General features: G+C 40.1%; 1 protein-coding gene and 1 non-coding gene across 3 annotated transcripts in view; one reads left to right on the forward strand and one right to left on the reverse strand.

Moving 5' to 3' along the window:
- The window catches only part of VEGFC (vascular endothelial growth factor C), a 352,849-nt gene that overhangs the window by 137,693 nt on the left and 194,482 nt on the right, over nucleotides 1–20,674 (reverse strand). The window lies entirely within an intron of this gene.
- LOC112306823 (small nucleolar RNA SNORA28) lies at nucleotides 17,939–18,060 on the forward strand. The gene has a single exon (XR_002974996.2). It is a non-coding gene; the product is annotated as a small nucleolar RNA SNORA28 (small nucleolar RNA).

A 20,674-nucleotide genomic window follows, 5' to 3' on the forward strand; every position in this document is an offset into this window, starting at 1 on the left:
TGTTGAAACTGTTTAAATTAAGAGAAAATTTCTTATAATTTTAAATGCTATCCTTCCAAGTTTCTCCTGAATATTGAAAATATCTTCATATTTCCTTCTCTAAGATATAAAACATAAAAATATTAATTAGGTAGAAGTTAATAAATTTAATACTACAGGTTGTATTCGATAAAGAGTCTTGCTGAATTTATTTTTTCCATTTCCAAGTCTTTTTAAATTAAATATTTGGGGGTAACACTGGTTAATGACATTACATACATTTCAGATGTACAGCTTTATAACACAACATCTGTACACTCACTGCGTGCTCAGCACCCAAAGTCGTCTCCTTCCATCACCATAGTCTTGACCTCCTTTGCCCTTTTTATGAACCAAACAAATAAATCATACCAGTGATGTAATGCTCTCAATGATGAAGTCATTGCTTGCTACTGCAATATCTTGATTTGAGGGCTCCTCCTGATTGGTCTAAGAGTAATTCCGTCCACTAGCTAGCTATTGGTCTGGGAACCTAGGGCCAAGCCAATTGGTTCCGATGCTTAGAGAAGTGCCTGGAAGGGAGCAAGCAGTCAGGAAGCGTCTGTTACATGAGTGGGTGTGGCGCCAAGTTGAGCCCTAATGTGACATGGATTTCTGGAAGTAAAGTTATACATTCTTACTGAAGAGCATCTATAAAAACAGTGATGCTCCTTCTGTCTATAAAGTCTGTAGGCCTGGAAATGAGTAACAGGAATTCTATAGCCATCTTCTACCAGTCTGTGGGTGTTGTCGACTCAGAGAGAAACACCCTAGAGAAAGGGAGTGGGAGACTTGATTCGCCAGGATTGATGGCTTCCAATCAGTGAACGTTTCAGTCACATCCCTCTATTATTTCAGAAAGTTTACATTGGATTTTTCCTGTGCCCAAAGAATACATTTTGGATATAATATCACTGTGTTTATGCCTTGCTTGGCATAAAATATGAGTCAAATGTCTTTCCCTGAGCACTTAGTACATTGTTGTTGTAGAAAATACACCTTACAAGTAACTTTATCATTTTTCTTCATTAACATAGTATTTTTCTTCATATTTAACAATACAGTAATTTTGCCAGTATGTTTTGGTTGCTCCATATCTACTTCCCCCAGGATTTAAGTGTGTCCCTAAGGGTATGTATATATATAGTCAATTAATATTTTAAGTTTAGAAAATTTTGTTTTCTTTTGTTCTCAATTATTTACATATTAGATGTCCTTTTCCTAATGTAGTTATGAAGTTTCTAATCCTTTTAAACCTACTATGTAAATAAACTAGAAACTAAGAACAAATATAGAAAACAAAAACAAGGTTATCTGAGCATTTTTAAAATCTCCTTAAAATAATTGTTGGAATAAAAAAAGGTCAAAATGTAAAATATTTTAAAGATATAAAAAATTCAAAATGTAAAATATTTTAAAGATATAAATAGCAATAACACTATGTAGCAGAAACCATGGGTTTCCCAAAAGTTGAAGAGAAAATTCAGAACCTTAAATATACATTTAGAACAAGTCATTGAAAATGAAAGGAATGAAAATGTAGCTTAGAAATTTAGAAAAGAGAAAAAACTAATTAAGCAATTATGAAAGACTATATTATTAAAAATAGAAATATTAATGAATAAAAACAGAATTGTAATAAAGCTCTACAAATTAATAAGTAAAAGCAATAGACTCTATTATAAAAGCAATAATAATGTAGATATGACAGAGTCAACCTAATTTTTAAAAACAGTAGAGATGTTATAATGAAAAAATAATCCAAGACGCAGAGTAAATGAAGTATGAGATACTATTTCACACAATTTTTTGAAAAAAGTTTGAAAATTTTGATGAAGTTGAGGATCAAATAAAATATTGATAATCACAGTGCAAGTCTAAATGTCTCAACTTGCCCAAAATGATAACATGATGAATTCTATCAAACCTTCATCTTTAAAAGATGATGCCCCATTTATTTTCATCATTTCAGAATGCCAAATGGAAAGAAATCTTCCAAATTATTCTTACAAGAGCAGTGTACTATCTATAATAAAATTTGTGAAAGATAACATAAGAAAGAGCTTTGTGTTTTGTCAGTCAAACTTCCATTAGAAGAGAAAAACCAGTATGGACCGAGGAGCAAGAAGTCATTATGGGTGTTAGGCTTCACGCGGTGTGGGGGGAAGCTGGGTGGAGGACAGCTGAAAGTTGAAGAAGGGTTGGAAGACCAGAGGCCAGATGGGAGCCACAGAAGGCTTAGCCCATAGGGAGCTCATCCCTGGGTCTGGGCATGGGCGGCCGTGACTATGGGCAGCAGGACCAGCAGCGAGGAAGACCTGGATGCCTGCAGAAGAGAATGCAGCCCACCTGGGAGCCCCTGTCTCTCCCATTCACCTCACTGAACCCCCAACATCTTCAAACGGTGGTGGCCATTGCTTTGCTTCTGCCTACCAGCTGCCACAGACATTCTCCTTTTGGACAGTTCTCACCAAGAACAGTACAGGAAAGGAAAAGAATTGGTCAGTACACACACACACACACACACACACATTCAGAGCACAGTAAGAAACACTCAGTTACTACACTCCTCATTGAAGATGGTCAAATGACTGACCATGGTTCCCACTTCTACTACTCACACAAAATAGCAACAACAGCCAGCCAGCATCTATCACATATGCATATATGTATATATGTGTGTTATTCATTGTGACTTATTAACATAGTCATGGAAACATAATTGAAGTCATAGTTAGTTTGTTTTTCTTACTACACAATTCCATTTTCCTTAATAGTGGTTGAGTAATGATCCTTCAAGTTAATATACTAACATGATAGTATGAGTCTATAATATGTTTAAGTCTTTATAATTGATTTTGAACTTCTGGACTCAGAAACTGTGAGAAAATATATTTCTGCTGTTTAAGCCCCCCCCCCCCGGTCTGTGGTATTTTGTTATACAGATGAGCAGATTAATAAAATAATCCATTAAAATTGGCAAGTACGTGGAGTATGCCTAACGGGAAAGGACAGACAGCAAAGTCTTTTTAAAGAAGAAGAACCACGTAGAAAGGCTTGCCCTGCCAGATATCAAGCACAGATTACAAAATCAGGAGTTACTGAAATCCTCTGAAGGGAAGGCCCCCAAAGGGCCATGACGGTCTGCTGGAAAGAGAATGACAGATAGAACTCTCCAACAACTGTCTCCCAGGTCCCTTAGCATAAATCTCCAAATGGGGAGTAAACACCTACAATACCAAGCAGACCTCTGAATCAGCACCATTTGATATGCTTTAGGTTTTAGTATTAACAAAATTAGAAAAAATGTTTTCAGCATTAGAGTTCATGTTCACCTCCCCGTGCTTCTGCCTGGATTCCCTCTCAATGAAATGAATCTCCCTCTATTGATGGGGTGCTTAAGTAATTTAGAGACTTTTCAAAATGATCTTTTGTCTAGAAGTCTTTAGCCACAGATTTCCTGTTCTAGTTCTTCCCTCTCACTATATAAATCAATCCCTTAATTGTACTTGCTGTTCATGTTCTTTAATTGATTTTTTAAAGAGAGAATGGAAGGGAGGAAGAGAGACATGGAGAGAAACATTGATGTAAAAAGGAAACATCAGTCAATTACCTCCCGCACGCACCCTGACCGGGACCGAACCCGCAACCTAGGCATGTGCCCTGACCAGGAATCGAACCCTCAGCCTTTTTCAGTTTACAGGACTCCAACCAACTGAGCCACACCAGCCAGGGCTGCTGTTCATTTTACATTCCAGTTCCTCGGAGCTCTTTCACAGAAAAAAGAGAAAAAGAACACAATCTCAAGGCAAATTCTAGTTCAGGTGTACTTTCTTGTTTAACAGCATTATGTGGCCGCCCAGCTGACTTTTAGGTTTTTTTCCCCCCAAATTGTCACAATATTTCAGTCTCATCTAATTTATTGTCTCATATCCTCTCCCCTCTGTTCTGTTTGGTTTGACGGCTTTCCAATTGTCTCCCTCCCGCTGAATATATTTCTGATTATTCTTCATCAGACACACTCCCTCACATTATTTCAAGTTGAATTTCATTTTCTTCACTATATTTCAAACTTATCTAAGGATTTTTTCTTGTTTCCCATCTGTACAGTGCTCAGTGCACCTGTATGTTCAGAACCCTCCGCACATGTTATTAATGCTTCATGAACTCCAGATAGTCTGTGAAACATTTGAATGAGACGGAGCGGGAAGCAGATCACCACATGCACATTCTCGGCCACCATTCTCTTCTCTTGTCCGCTGCGGCCAGTTTTCAGTCCCTTCACCACTTTAAGTCATGCTGAAGGTACCTAGTAAGACTATGGGATTCTCAAATTCTCACCTTTCTCTTGTTTAATTGTAATGTATTCTTTTACCCCCAGGGTTTCTACCTGTGAATTTTGCAGTTCCTCCAAATAAACTTTGGCAAATACTGGTTTGTTTGATAAATATCACTAAGCTTCTGATTACACTTCTGAACTTTGTGCTCTGTTCCACAGGAGCCTGGGTGGATTTCGGTCATACTGAAATAAAAACATTCCATGGAGGGTCAAGGTGACCCGTGGGAAATGTCAAGGCCAACATTTCCACATGATCCAGCCAACCCCCATGTTGGAAATTAATCTGGAGGCATTGAGAAATGTTTCCCATAGAAATCTGAAAATCCTCCCTTTTGTACAGAAAATAATCAGTTAAATATAAAAGAATAAATTAATATATAGACTGTATCACTGGCCTGGACAGAGTTTCAACTGGTATGTAGCTCAGGTCACTGTCTTGAGACAGAACCTTAACCTTTTCTGATTCAGTCACAGGAAGAGTTTTATAGGATTTACCATTGCGAAGCACTGTGTTTCTGGAGACTTAAAGGAAAAAAACAAACAAACAAACAAATCTGTTCTCTAGGAAGTCACAATCCACCAAGAGTGATCACAAGATCCCACAGCCCATAGGAAACCTAATGAATGAGCATCAAACGTTTCCTGGTTTAGCGATGTGGAGAGCAAGACAAAAGAGGGGAGAACAGTAAGCTGAGTGCTCTTGTGTTGAGTTGCTTGTCATAAAACACACTTCTCCAGTGGAACATGTAAGTGAAAAATGTTCTGCTTTCCAGTGCGTGAGGATGTGTTTAATGCTCCAATGTGGGAAAGGATAATAGAGTTCAATCATTGTTGGTTTTTTAGCGTGTCATTAACTCTTATGAGGCCGATGAAATATACAGCCTTTTTCATCACAAAAATGACCATACACTAATATACAAAATACTGCATACTATTTTAGGAAATCCTTGTGTAGTCGTCTTGTGTTCTGGCCATAACAGATTACCACAAATTTAGTGGCTTGAAACCACACAAGCGTATTATTTTAGAGTTCTGGGGCCAGAAGTCCAGTGCAGACCTCCTCCATAGCCCTGTGGGGCAGTCTGTCTCCTCGCTCAGGCAGGTGTTGGCAGAATTCAGGTCCATGAGGTTGCAGGACTGAAACCTCTGATTCCTTGCTGACCATCACCTGCCAACCACCCTCATTTCCTCTAGTCCTCACATGCTGTTCCTTACATTTCGGAACCAGCAAATCCTTCTCATGCTCCCATCTCACTGACCCTCTTCCTTGCCTTCCTCTTCCACAGTTAAGAGCTCATGTGATGTTTTGGACCCACTCTATTAATCCAAGATAATCTCAAGTAATGGAGGCTGTGAACCATGGTTCAGCCTCAGGTCTCCTCCCACATGCGCCCCAGCCTTCAGCAGCTCTCCATGATGGCCTGGCTCCGTCCCAGAACATCAGTCATCACAGACCCACTGTGAAAGGGTCTGTGCTTCATGAAAATGGAAAAGCACTTAAAATGCCAGGCATCATTACATTCTTTCTGCCTGTTTGAAAATAGCCTTAGAAAAATGTAAATAATGTAATGAGTTTGAAGACCGTATGGAGTGACAGACATCCATTGCCCTAAAGCTCTTCGGTGGAGAGAGTTTCTAAGAGAACAGCCGCTCTCTGAGTCTGACGGAGCTACTGAGTTCAAGGAGCTGACATGAAGTCTGGAGTGGATTCTCTGGACATTTAGAAATCCACAGTGGGGAACCAGTGGGTACATTCTGAGAGAGATGCGTGATTCAAATGCAAATAGGGAAAAGCATTCTAGCAGTTAAAAATAGGTGATCGTTGAGTGAGAAGGTCAAAGGTTAACTAAAAACATGAAATTAAAACAATCCTTCCACAAATAAGAAAAAATTTTGAGATTAAATTAGAAATAAATATAGTCCAGCTCTTCTAATATCACTAAAAAGTGATGCTTATGTATTTTTTAACGAACTCTTTCACGAAGGACAAAGAGCAGATTGGCAGTGAGTTTATTGATGCCAGCATTGTTCTAGGCTGTTGCCATCCCTGTAAAGCTTTCCGTGGGACCACAGCAAGGAAAGCGGGGAGGGGAGATGAAGCTGGAGGAAGTGAGAGGACTGGAGGGCTGGGGCGTTCGATCGGGAGAGGGTGAAGGACGTCTCCTGTGAATCTTTTCTGGGCACAAAACAAAGAAAGCGTTTTGCATGTTTATTGAACTCTTGTTGCGGCTGATTGGTAGTGGTGGCATCAAAACAACGGTGATATTGAAATGTATTACTTTAAATCGTGGCTTTTTCCATCCATTTTCCACTTCTGTCGCAGAACATGCACAGTAAAACCCTTCCTTGGACACACCCACAAAGGACGAGTGGCTACAGGGTCTACTTTCTTTCACCTTCGGCTGCAACAGCGTGGTCGCTTCTCATCCTGAACAATACCCGAGTCCTTCTTTAAAATGTGGGCTGACCCCCGGCCACAAAAGTGGCCTCTGAAAGTGAAAGTGCTCACATCATAAAAGAAATGAATGGAGTATGTCTTATCAACTACACACATGGCAAATATATATTTACATATAACATGCATCCATGCTGTGTGCTCTAAAATTAATTAGCATTCCAGGTGACGGAAGTCTCAGGAATACCTGCAGTGATTCAAGTTGTGTCTCTGTCTTACTTCAGGTTCTCTGTTCGGCCTCTGTCCTGCAGACTCTACAACAAAGCACCAGGCTTTTCCCAACACACGCTGCTTATCAGGGCTAATGTATGAAATGCAGGCACTTTGTATTCTTGGTCTATGAGCTGTAATTAATATTACAATTCCCAATTTAGGGGCTTTTCCATGCAGTTATTTTTTTAAATGTTTTGGCACACTTAGTTAATCATTCCTTACATGCAACTTTTACTTATAGCTATCAATTTTAATTCAAACAGTAAAAAAATACTAATGCATAAACTATGAAAATTTTAAAAATACAAAGGAAAAAGATCCTTTATTGCTACCACCCAAGACCAAGGTTTTTGTGTGTAATTTTTCATGTATTTTCTATGCCTGGCATGTCTAGTAATGCAACAAAATACGGTGAGATTTTAACACTGTAACAATAATCTCTGAAAGTTCTTCAAACATTTGGAATGTTGTTTAAACGTATGTTTCAAATGCCCTAGTATATCTGAATATATATTTGTTGGTAATCTGTAGTGACAATCTCTGCCCTTCATAGATGTAATTCATACAATTTTACCAGCATCTCCTATATTTAAAATAGCTTATTTTTCCCCTTTAGTGGCAAAAAATGGTTATTTCTGTTTTCATTACCCTCAATAAGATTATTGCTTCCTATAAGCATGAGATACAACTGTAACTTTATACTGTCATTTATGTTACTAGTACTCAAGCTTAGCAAAATGGAATTCTCAAGGCCATAACTTATCTTTGATTAAATCTTTCAACATATACCGCAAAATCAAATGGTTGAGTAAGATCTTGCATTCTGGTACTGGCACAGATGTTTGCAGCTAAATATAGATTAGATTTGGGGTAGCAGCAACACCACTCCTGTCTTTACTAATGAAATAGAAAATTTGAAACGGGAGATGTAGCTCCTGCTCGTTTCTGCCGCAAACTCACCAGATGGTACCTGGAATTCGGGTTCTCTGTCTACAGAATGTGATGAGCACTGGAGGCGTCTGATAATTTTGTGGTGCAGGTGTCTCCCTATTATGTCTCCAAGTGAACCTAGAGATTCTCTGAAAGTTGTCTTGGAAAGGGTAAAAGAATGTGTCCAGTTTTTAAAAAGGGCATTGATATAAATCTATATAATATGTTGTAGTGAGTGAAATATTTATTGATTCCAATGAAGTGCGGATGTTCATACAAAGATCACCATCACTGGTCATTTCCATCACACGTGCTCATGAGCACACGCATGCGTTCGTGGACTTCAGTTATTAGTACACAGTGTCTACGTCTATTGGTGGTCAGCTGCACGTGTAAAGTCATGGGGATATTTATTTCTGGAACTTCTGAAATTTTAACATTATAATGGAGTCCTTCCTGTTTCCTCAAGAGTTTTCTGCTTTTTCTAGTTTGAACATGCTACCTTATGGCAAAAGGGACTTCATAGATGTGATCAGCTTAAGGATCTTGAAACCAGGAGATGGTCCTGGATCATCCAGGTGAGCCCAACATAATCTCAGGGTCTTGTGATAAGAAGCAGGCAGGGGTTTTAGGGTGAGAGATGTGGTGTGATGGCAGAGATAGAGGGAGAAAGGACATGTGGCCATGGAAGTAGATGTTGGAGCGATGCAGAGCTCTGGCTGGGCTGTAGAGCAGCCCCGAGGAGTGGGCAAGGCAGAAAGAAGCTTCCCCATAGCGCATTCACAAGCTGCCCTGTCAGCAGCTTCATTTTAGCTCAATGAAACCCATTTCAGATGTCTGATCTTCAGAACTCTGCAATGATATGCTGGCATTGCTGTAAGCCATTCATTTTCTAGTAATTTGTTGCAGCAGCGAAAGGACATGAATAGACCTAGCACGAGTATTTTCCAGCTGAACTCTCCAATTTCACCAGATGATGAGCCTGGTGATTCATTGTCTTCCCCAGGCATCCTCCTCCACTGGCAGTCTCACCAGGTGATGTGCACGTCCTTGTCTGTCCCAGGACACTGTGCTTTCATTGTCTTCCAAAGAGCACAGGCAGTCAATTGGCTTGTCTTGACTTTCCGCAGGTCAAATTAGCCACTTTACTTCTTACCCTCACACTAGGTGAAAGTGGAGACTATGATCTGGAAGATGGGGCTTTGCCCGGAGACACACATCTACCACAGTAACGTTTGGACACGGTAGCGAGTGATGAAAATCTCCGGCCACTTGAGCAAGTTGTATCTTCAACACACATGCAGCTGTGCATGTGCACATCTGTGTGTTTGCAAAAGCATATATTTTAATGTATATAATACTTGTGCCTTTCCTTTCTATAGTTTAATCTTGATCACAGAAGTCTATACCAATAGTGTTCAGATGACTACATAAAATATTTTGTTGACTTGATATGTTAACTTAGCTTATTAATCCATCTTCTTCTATGTAGAAATTACTGTCCTCGACATGGCAGGAGAAACTGCAGCATTTGTGGCCCCTGCCTCACCTGATGAACAAGCGTTGGTATCCTGGGAGGGCACCGTCGTGGACACCAGGAGTGAAACGGCGATCCAATCATTTTGACAAAGTTATTGACAACTCCCAGGTAAATATAATATTAGGTCAGTAATACCTGTTCTTTGGTTTCCAACACACCACTGAGATGTGTGTGGTAATTCACAAAGGGATAAAAACTGGAAAATACTAGTTAAGAAAAGAAACTTCGGGTTTGAATTTTCAGTGATGCGTCTCTATATGGATGGATATTCTTAAAGGAGCCGTTTTGGAATAACTGCTTTACATTGTCCGCCCTCTCCAGTAGAGCAGTGGAAAGGTCCTACAAGAAGATGTAGCAAGCTCTGACCCGCTGTTTGTGTGCTCCTGCATCTCGGGACCAGGGACGCTGCTTCCAAAGAGGCAGTCAGCTGCCTTTGATCCATACAGAACAGCATAAAAGTGATGCCTCGTCCTTTGTCAAAGAAAAAATAATATATATATAATATGTAAATGTCAAAGTCCATTTAGAGTCCAGTCTCAATCCTGGCATGAATGGGAAGAGAAGGGGATGGGTGGAAACATGGCATCTTTGGAAGTGTCGTCATGTAATAAAAAGTGTGGCATGAAGGGCAGAACCAGGGGCTGTACATGCAGAGGCTCTCTGGACATGTTCCTCCGGCTGTGACGGTGATAAACCACATGGAACGTCTTCGTTAGGGGAGCCACACCTCTTAGCTGTTGACCTCTCCTTAGTCCAGTAGCCTTTCACAGATGAACGGATGCTTGGTGTCACAAAAGCTAATCTATTGTACTATTTTGAACTAAAATTAGAAGAACATATCAGAAAACAGTGGAGTGCTGACCTTTAAGAAAGATGTCAGACTATGTGTGTTCGGAACTGCAGAAGCAGGGTTTCAGAGTCAGAGAACAGCCCGGAAGGCAGAGAAAGGTAAGCACAGTGTCCACATACAAAAAGCCATCACGAGAGAATAAAGCACAAAAACAATCAAAGTCCAGAGTGGAAGTGAATCGAAGAGTCAAATTGCCACTAAAGTAAGTTAAAAGAAAGAGCGTGGAAGGATAAACCACAGAAAAAAAAATCCAGCATAAAAAAATAAAACGTTGGAAAGAATAAAACACTGAGAAACACACAATCAAACGTTTGGAGGAGAGAGAATGAATGTCCAGTCAAAGCCGTGTAGAGGATCGCAAGGACAGAGCCAGAACAGAAGTGGGGGATGTAGTCACAGTAAGACGCCTTCCTAAGGCCTCGGTGGTTTGCGTGCCCGCGCCCTTCAGGACCCCATTCTGGGCAGCTCTGCCCGGCGCGTCGGCAACTGGAAACAGAGCGGCCTTGATCGCTCTACAGGTTGGCAGTGGCCCAGCCATCACCCTAACCCAGAGAGCGCGAGAGAAACATAATCCTTTCGCTCTGAGTAACCCTGTTTTCTTTGCTCTCACTCTGGCAGTTGGCCAGCCCCTTGTGCCTACCGCCCACCACACGCGGGGATTTCTTTTCTGCCCTGTGCCCTGTGTGTGGAGCTCACTCGTCATGCCGTCAACCATTGCTAGAGCAGCCCCCTGTCTCATGGCTCCTGGAACAGGTCACACATGAAACCGAAATCTTCACGCAGTTGCTTCCAGACCAATGGATGGTGGGGGAACATTATTATTGGTGATCTGATTTGTAATTATCGTTAAATGGAAATCTACAAAGAGGAGGCCCGTTATGTGACTAAGGAACTTTTTGTGTGTTTCTTAATTACATTTCATCATTGGCCTTACACTTGGCAATAATTGCATTTGAATTTAAATAGAGGACAATGACATTCTACTTTTACAGTTTACAGAATTTACGTTATATTAACTCACATCCTATGAAAAGAAGAAAAAAGGAAACAAATGTTCTGCTTAAGGTCAATAGTTACCACTTCTGTCATTTAGGCAATAATATGTTTCCACTGCTAGTTGCAGCTAACATTAATGTCACTACCCATTAGTCTGAAGTGTGTGTTTCTCCCGTTTCCTGAAGCCAAAAAAGCACATTCCACTGAAATGATTAATTTTTTAAATTTCTAAAATGAATTTAACAAGTTTCACATTTCACTGTCCTGAATACAAGGCTACCCTTTTCTGTCTTATGCTATTTCTCTTTAGTTAAATCCTATGAAAATAAGTAAATTTATTGATGTGTACCCCTTGTAAAATAATGGGAACCTTTGTTTACCATACTCCAAAGAAGATTGTTTGGATTCTGACCTCGAACAAAAGTCTCTACAGTTTCTTCAACAGATTCAGAAATAGATTTGGGTCGGTTTCTCCAATATCCAAAGTCTACGTGTAATGCGTGCTTTTCTAACAGAGGAATAATGGGTTTATTCATCTGTCTCCAAATTTTAGATTAAAAATTAACTTCAGCAACAAAAAGCTAGTTTAGTTATTATATCATCAGAGCTAGAATATCTAGGCAAAATGTAGGACTCAAACCCTACACAAAATTTCCACCTTAGACTTTCTGTTTCACCATTTGAATTCCACATGGATTTTAAAAATCATCTGAGTCAAGCAATAATCTTGTATTAGTAATATTTAATCAACATTTTTCTCCCTAGATTTCAGTTTCCTTGTGACTCTCCTCTTTCTGGTGACCCTGAGTCAGCATACAGAAGTGTCAGCCTATTTATGGTAAAATAACAAGCAATCAGGCTAAAAATGGTACTGCAAAGCCCACGCGGGAGCGACTGTGGGAAGGGTGGTTGGAGGTCTGTGGGCAATGACATCACAGCCACTTTTCTGGTTCTGACAAGTGTGAGATTATCTATCTCTCGCCATTAAAGTCTTTCTTATCCCTGGTGATGACGCGAACGCTTCCATGGTGGGCTGTCCTCTGGAGAGTGTTACACACACCTCTGAAAGAAGGAGCCCCGAACCCCTGTTTATACCACTGATGGCACTCAAAAGCCACGTGACGAGCAGACCCGGCAACCTGACTAACAAGTAAAAGAAACAGTCTGGTGCTTCCTGAGGTTTTTAGAAGTTTCCAACATGCTTTTCTTACAAGCCCTGCTTTTTGTAGGCACGTTTGAAATGTGTTCACAAACTTCCACTTGAAGCTATCTTTGAAAGAACACATCGTGGAGAGACTTCCCTGGGAGCCTGAAGCACCACGTCTGCTTTTTGTGTGGAAACAGACAAATGCTAGCATGCAGAAATGAAGGAACTCAAGGCCGGTTTTCACCTGACACTCGCTGGATGCTTTTCACAGGGAGTCAGAGTGAGTCTGCAGGCCGGGTGAGGTTTCAGAAAGCGGGTCACTGCCGTTTTCGCTTTCAGGAAGCCAAGCCGCTTTCAGAGAGCAGCTCGATTGTGTCTGCGAGCGCTCTCCCTTGGGGGGAGACATTGTCTTCTACCTTTAACTCCAGGAGACATCAGCTCTCCCTCAGTGAACAAGGTCAAGGACGGCTTCCAGTTCACACCGAGGAACAAAACAACCTGAGAGGAAAGTGCCTGGGGACTCGGTGCCTGGACCCAAAGCACTCTTTTTCATTTCTTTTCTTATGTAAATAGAGAAGAGAAACATCCTGACTGTGAATCTCCATTACATGGGATGGATAAGGTCTTCAGACTTCCGATTGCCTTCGGCAGACATTCTCATCTCGTCTTTCCTTCTAAAATCTTTATTAACCAAGTATCTTGGGGTTCTTCTGTGAACTGTCATTTAGACGAGCCTTTTCACTGCTGAGCATTCTTTGCAAATTTTACTCCACTGAGCACATGTATTTGTGATTTGATCTCATACTATCGCTTGCTTGGGCTTTAACACATGTGCTGGTTTTTAACTTTTTAATGCCTCCACTCTTCCACTGTAAGGTCAAGTGCATACATCTTTGTTTCCACAACAATTCATCCTTCTCTTCAGACTTCACACGTGGGGGGTGGGAGTGAACTTTGCCTCATGGACGTGATTGTGTTGAATTCTTGGCCATGATTTAGTCCTGTGCTTTCAAGTGCCGGCCTGGCTGCAGCTCTTTTCCTTTTAGCCCCTGTAAAAAAAAATGACAGAGTGTTAGTCACAAATAGTTGTAAATGACATGTAAAACTAGCGTGAAGTTTTAAGAATTACAGAAAGATAGGAATTGTTAGTTTTTTCATAATGAAAAATTTCGATGCCAAGAAATCACTTCATTTGATTTTTAGTAAGGCATTTCCAGAATTTTTAGTCATTTTTTTTTCACACTGAGAGGACTCGATCCTTTTGGGATGGTTCTAATAAAATCTATCAAAAGAAAATTAGGTAAAATTCATAAGCCATCACCAGAAGACCGGTAATGCTATGATAAAGCATACAATTAGCTTTTCTTTCTAGAAGCTAACTTCGAAGGGCAATTGATACACAAACAATAACAATACTAATTATCTGCCAATTTGTGCATCCAAATTGTAAGTTTTGGGGAAAAAAGAACTAATGTTGGAGAGGGTGCACCAGGAAAAAAAGACACAAAGAAAATTTAAATTGATACATTTTTCTTGATATACATCAATAGCCATTAAAACCTGACTCACCTGGGAATGTTCCACGCCTTCCAAAGTGTGCTGGTTGCACAGGTACACAGGCGAACAATTCTGTGCGCCACGCACTTAACCTTCGTGCACTTTGCTATGTATGTAACATCTCCAGGCGGGGTGGACATTTAAAACGTTTCATCCAGCACCTAGCCGTGCAGTCTTTAGGAATACGTGCTCAACAAACAACGGAAATACGCAAACTAATTTACATAAAAAAGATGGCTTAACAGTGGCATGTGCAATGAGAAACTGTTAGAAACATCTCCAATACCCATTAGGAAATGAAGTAACTTTTGTTTCTCTCCATGATGGAATACCATGCAGCTATAAAATTGCATCAGTTTAGAGAAGAATGTGTATTGATACTTATTTTCACAGTATGTTAATTATTAAATCCAGTTACCAAAATATGTATACGGTATAATCCGACTTCTTAAACCCAATTGACAAGCATGCTAGAAAAAAGCAGACACATTTCCTAAGAGGTATATGCACAAACTTTTAATAATGCTGACAACTTGGGTGAGAATAAAAATGGCTATTTTCTTCCTTGGCCTTGTATATATTTCCCCACATATATTATAATACATAACTGATCCTAATAGGAAAATGTATGAAAACAGTATCAGTCCCGGGTCAGTGAAAGGATGCTGCTCCCTCCCTCATGCGGTGGGGGCCGGCTCCTCCTCCACACGTCTGCTGCCTGCCCCTCTCCATCGGGTCCAGCCGTGCCCAAAGTACATGGTACTTTCCCGTGAGACACAGGAAACTGGTTTCAAAGTAAATTGGGGGAAAAGGTGCTTTTTCCGAATAGTATTAACATGAGTTAATATGCTTGACAATGTATGAGAAAAATGTCCAATTCATGATAACAAAATTGGACTTTATATTATTATCATTTTATCTACATATCATTCTATCTCCATATGCAAGGAAAATGTTAGGTTTATTGAACTGATAGGAAAAAAGTAAAACAACTAAAAACACCTGGAAATTTTTAGCAGAAAGCCCCTTGGAGTGACTGGAGCCGTCCTTTTGAAAGGGATGGTGCGGTGGATTTGGCCTGGAGGAGGAGACGACCTCTTGTGGCTCGGAGAAGGCGAAATAAAAGAAAGAACCCTTGAAGCTGGGCCCCTGTGCCTGTGGGCAAGAGCCCCCTGCTCACTCCTGTAGTAACTTGCCCGCTGGCTTGTGGGTCCGTATAATCAGTGCAGGGTAGGACTTCTGTCCTGGAGAGCACCAGAGAACTCCAATGCAGATGAATTTACACCAGGTTGTCACTTTCCTTCCCCCTACCCCCAGCTCATCACGGAGAATGACTTATGGTCTATGAGCGTCTCTAATGCCGCTTCTCCTTCAGAGGAGATCAGAACCCAAGGACTTCTGCGGAGTCGGGGGTATTGCCGGTGGTGTCAGGTGCCTGGAGCTCAGAACCTGTGGCTCCGCCCCTACATACCTCCTGAGCTTATGAATAATGACTGGCCATGTTTGGTCCTTCCACACACGGCCTCCTATAGCAGCCAGTGCCTCCCAGGTGAGCTCAGGCGCCAACGTGCCCAGACATTTGAGAAGCACAACTGTTTCAAATGGGAGACATCACAGTGTGTGGTAGATCCCATCTGACCAGCGAGATGAGAAGAGAAGGGCCAAGAAAGCAAGATTAGTGTTATAAACATAGTAAGAGACAGGGGAGGCATAAATGTGAAACAAGAATAGAATGTAGGAGAAAAATGAAGAGTATAGACATGAAGTAAAAACCATAAGAGTTTAAGTAAGCAGCACAATACAAACAGTAGACGATTTAAAGAGAGCAGAAGAATGAATTAAAGGAGCAGGAAAACTCCCAGAGGAATGGAAGAACAAGAAAAAAAATAGAACCTATAACAGAAAATCGAGAATGTGGAATTAGAGTGTAAGCCCTAAGATCTAGTAAGGAGTCCACAAAGAGAGGAAAACGAAATTTTAGACGCAACATATATAGCAAATAATGGGAATAAATTTTCTAGAATTAGAAGGAAAAAAAAATTAAAGAATTCAGATTACAAGAGTGCCCCATAGAGTGCCAAAGGGGAGAAATAAAGAAAAATAAAGCAAAACCCAAACACCTACTCAAATTATAGTAAACTTTAAGAATATCAGGTGAGATTAGAATCCAAAAGCATACAGAGAGACTGAATTATTTACACAAACCAAGTTTTAGCTTAATTACATGTTTTTCAACAACTATGGATGCAAGATGACTATGAATTTGTATTCCAAAAATTAAAGGAAGTTAAATGAGAGCCTAGAAGTTCACAGTCAGCCAAGCCACCCATCACATATCATCATTATTAACTAATTTGCTGGAAATGACTTCTAGACACTGAAGGCCCGAGAGGCTTTGCCACACAAAAACCCACGTTGAATATAGTTGTGGATAAAGTCACCTAAATGAGGGCAAAGAAAATCCAGGCAATGCTTAGAGGTTAACAATGGCAGACAGGTGTCCAAATATACCCATCTTTACAAGACAAGGGCAGGGGCCAACCTCACTAGCTACTGGGGATCGAGAGTTCAGATTTTATGAATTCCAGATACGGCTCTTGTTTCCAAGAAGACAGGGAAAGCATAAAGTCCTGAAAAGGGGAATGCAAGGAACATGAAAAGACATATCAGGAAAATACTCACAGAAAGGAAGTTAACGTAATGTGTTAAAGCCAGATAAAATAAAGAAACGACAAAAGAAACAAGAGGAGTGGGGAGGCCCGGTACCTGATGATGGCACATTCTATTGACTAAGAGGGAGAGCAGCGCTAAAGACTATGCATCTCGAACAGCCTAAAAATAGGAAGCCGAAGTCGAGAGAACTGCAGGAGGAGGTTCCTAAAAGATTATAATTGAAACATTTTCCTAAATAATTATTGACAGGTAAATAGACAAAAGAAGTGTCTAAAAAATATAGGTAACAACAGTGACCCACTGACTATATAGAGTTCTGCATCCTATAATTTTTTTAAATACCGTATTTTGCCATGTATAATGCGTATCCATGTTTTGTGTGCATTATACATAGGATTACACCCATGGTATGTAATCATTATACCCATGTACAACACATATCCTTATTTTTCCCTCAAAAATTTGGGCAAAAAAAAAGGTGTCCATTATGCGTGGCAAAATACAGAGTATATATTTTCATTCCTCTAACTCTCAAAAAACATTTACAAAATTTGATCATTCTAGGCCACAAAAAGTTGCAATTTTCAATGAATAGATCATCATGCAATCTGCGATTATACAAGTCAGTGGCCAACGATGACCAGAAAAATAGCTCTGCTTTTCCAGTTCTCAGAACTCCGGGGAAATGCAATGCAGTCATAACCAGCAGGGTCCCCGGGCTTATTTTTAGTTTCTTTGTTTGTAGGTTTTCCTGCTGTTTTACTTATCCCACTTTTTCCCTAAATAATGAGAATTTTTGTCTATCTTTCTCTCATTTGTGTATTGCTTGCTTTGTTACTTGACAACCCATTAACCCTTCCAAAGTTGCCTTCTTCAGTCTTACAATGCTTTGCTTTTTAAATGGTAGAATAATCACACAGGAGTTTATAGTATCATGAAAACGGTCTCGGTTAGCTCTTATGGTGTGGACCTGAGCCTGGCTTTCCCGTGTTTCTATCAAAAGAAAGCCAAACAAAAGAAAAATCAAGCAAAACAAAGCAAAACCTTGCTGTTAAAGCAATTACCTAAGAGGGTGAAGTAGCAGTATAAATAGAGTACCAGTGCATGCTTACAATTGAATCCAGTAATGGGGAGATTGGGAATTTACAAAAATATACATTTAAACTCCATAAATATACAATTTTAATCTCAGATTTCTCGAGGGGGACTAATTAAAGCAAAAAAAAAAAATTGTGGCGGATGATCAAACCTGTTTGACACAGCTTGAGCTTACTATAGCAACAAAGTCTAACCCATTCCGGTCCTCTGTCTTCCGTGAAACAAGCCGCGATATAGACTTAGTGTCAAAAAATAAGTAAGTAAATGCATTAATTAAATAGAGCAAAAAATGTGTACAATATATTTCTGTGATAAGGGCCAGCACAAATTCTATGAGTCAACACAACAGTTTTCTTCGCTTTTGCAGCATAGAGATATTAGGTGGAACTGAAGAGGAGTGATTAGCACTCTGGAATTACTCAAAATTACTCTCCCTACCCTTCGTTCCTAACAGTTTGTTCGCTACTTGTTCAGCGCCAGCTGGAAGGTCAATGGGTCTACAGGAACTTCTCTCAGAAGTAAATGAGAACTCATGGAGGGACACCGAGCTATTTTGGCTGGTAATTTGCTTGATTAGTTGCATAGAGAGCGTATGTGTTCATATTATTCTTAGAGTTCTCTTGTGCATACTTCCAGATCAAGTGTCTCTTTTCCATATGTTTCTTGTCCTTATCCTTTCTTCCCCTTGGAAGGAGAGGGTTGCCTATAACAACTGGGGTTATATTTTTAGTTCATTTGTACTATTTGCTCAAACGCTCTTTTGTTCTTCCAGAATGAGGTGGAGTGTAACCAAATATATTTCTGCACCAGCCAAATGTCATCCTCACTTCTCTCCAGTATAAGCTGTGGCTCACTTTGTAAGAGTCTGTGCCAGAGTCCAGAGAAAATTTAAGTTACAGTCTCGGTTAAAATAATCTATTTTTCTCAATCCAAAATCTCAATCAAAACGATGCTACTTTTTTAGATATGTATTAACATCACTTGACACACACACAGCACATGCCCTAAACTATGAATATGTTTACCCAAAAAAAAAAATCTTCATGTTTTGAAACTAAGATTGTTTCTGAAAATAGGGGATACATGTGTTCACGAACAACTTTTATTATAGGCTAAACCTACTTTGGCTTTTCTCTTTTTTCCTTTCTCAGTGTTTCCAGTGAGAATACATACCCACTTGAAATGTAGGGCACACGATTTCAAGTACATTTTATTTTGTCCACATTTAACTCTATTAATAATACCCTGCATCAAAATAAAGCCCTACAGAGTTACTAAACGCTGTGTAACCCAGGTCTCATTGGGTAACATCAGTAAGGTCTTTGTTCTCGTCATTTAGCTCTTTCCCTTGGTTCAGCGCCCGCCTTCTGCACTCTGCTTGGCGATGCCACTTCTCCCCTTTGCCCCGTGGGTCCAGCTGTGCCTTTAGGGGACAGCAGACAGTACAGCAGGATGCTGGAGAACTAACACTAGAAATAACATGAAAAATAAAACAGTTGTAGGAGGTTTGAGACAAAAGAAAGGTCCAATATACATGTAACTGGGGCCCTAAAAGGAGAGAAGGAAAACATAGGCGGAAGCAATATGTTAAGATGTAATGACAAGAATTATGAATAACTGATGCAAAACATCAAACAACCAAATGAAAAAGTTCTGCCACAGAGGCGAGATGAACACAGAGAAAACCCACATCCTAGGAAGTCCACAGACAAGCAAAGGCAGTGAGAACTGCTGAAGAGCCTGAGGAAAAGAAAATGACCTTTTCAGGAACGGAAATGAGATGCACAGCTGGCTCCCAGAGGAACTATGGGAGCGTAAGACAGTCCGATGGCATATTTACAGTGCTGAGAGGTAATAATGCCCACACAGAACCCACTCATCAGCACTGGCTCTTCCAAAATGGGAGTGAAATGTAGATTTTTAAGAGAAAAACACTGAGATCATCAAAAGAAACACTATGTGGTGTTCATCAAGTGGAAAAAAATGTATCCAAGAGGGAAAAATAGAAATGTAATGAAAGTGAAATACATTTTTAATTGAATTTATTGGGGTGACGTTGGTTTGTAAACCCATGTAAGTTTCCAGTGTACAACTCATCAAAACATCATCTGCACACTGCATCATGCACCCTTTGCCCCGGTCAAGGTCTCTTTCGGTCCCCATTTCCCCCCTTCGCCCCCCTCCTCCCAGGCCCACCTCCTTTTCCTCCGGCCACCTCCAAACCGTAAACTGTGTCTCTGTGTTATGAACATATGGTTTTGGCTGATGCCTTCAGTTTCTCTCTCCCAGTCCCTCTCCCCCATTCCCTCTGGCAGCGGTCCGTCTGTTCCATGTATCTATGCCAGTGACGAAATACGCTTTTAAAATATACAGGTACAGAAATGAATATTGACTGAAAATGAAACAACAATGTAGCCTTGAGTTAAAAAACAATTTAGCTTTAAAATGCATGACAACAATATCACCAAAATTTGGAGGGAATAAACAGTTAAAGTGCTCTGAAGTTCTAGCACAGTAAGGGGAAGTGGTAAAAGCAATGATTTTTGTTAGATTGTAGTATGGCAAAAATGCATGTATTTATTATGATTATTGCCAAAATAGTAAAAGTCTAATGATTTAATGGAGCAAATGGAGTTGTAATACAATATTTTGTTATAAAAAAGGCATGAAATAATAGGAAGCAAAACACAGATGGGTTAAACTAAAAACAAATAGTGTTAGAGTTGATAGGAGCCTAAATACGTCAGTACTTACATTAAAAGTAAATTAATTAACTTCTCCAATTAAAAGACTAAGTTGACAAGAAGCTCAAAGCCATGTGCATGCTGGGAACTAAGTGGAAGGCAACATTTCTGCAG

The sequence above is a fragment of the Desmodus rotundus genome, chromosome 13, assembly GCF_022682495.2.
Source record: "Desmodus rotundus isolate HL8 chromosome 13, HLdesRot8A.1, whole genome shotgun sequence".
Classification (NCBI taxonomy): Eukaryota; Metazoa; Chordata; class Mammalia; order Chiroptera; family Phyllostomidae; genus Desmodus; species Desmodus rotundus.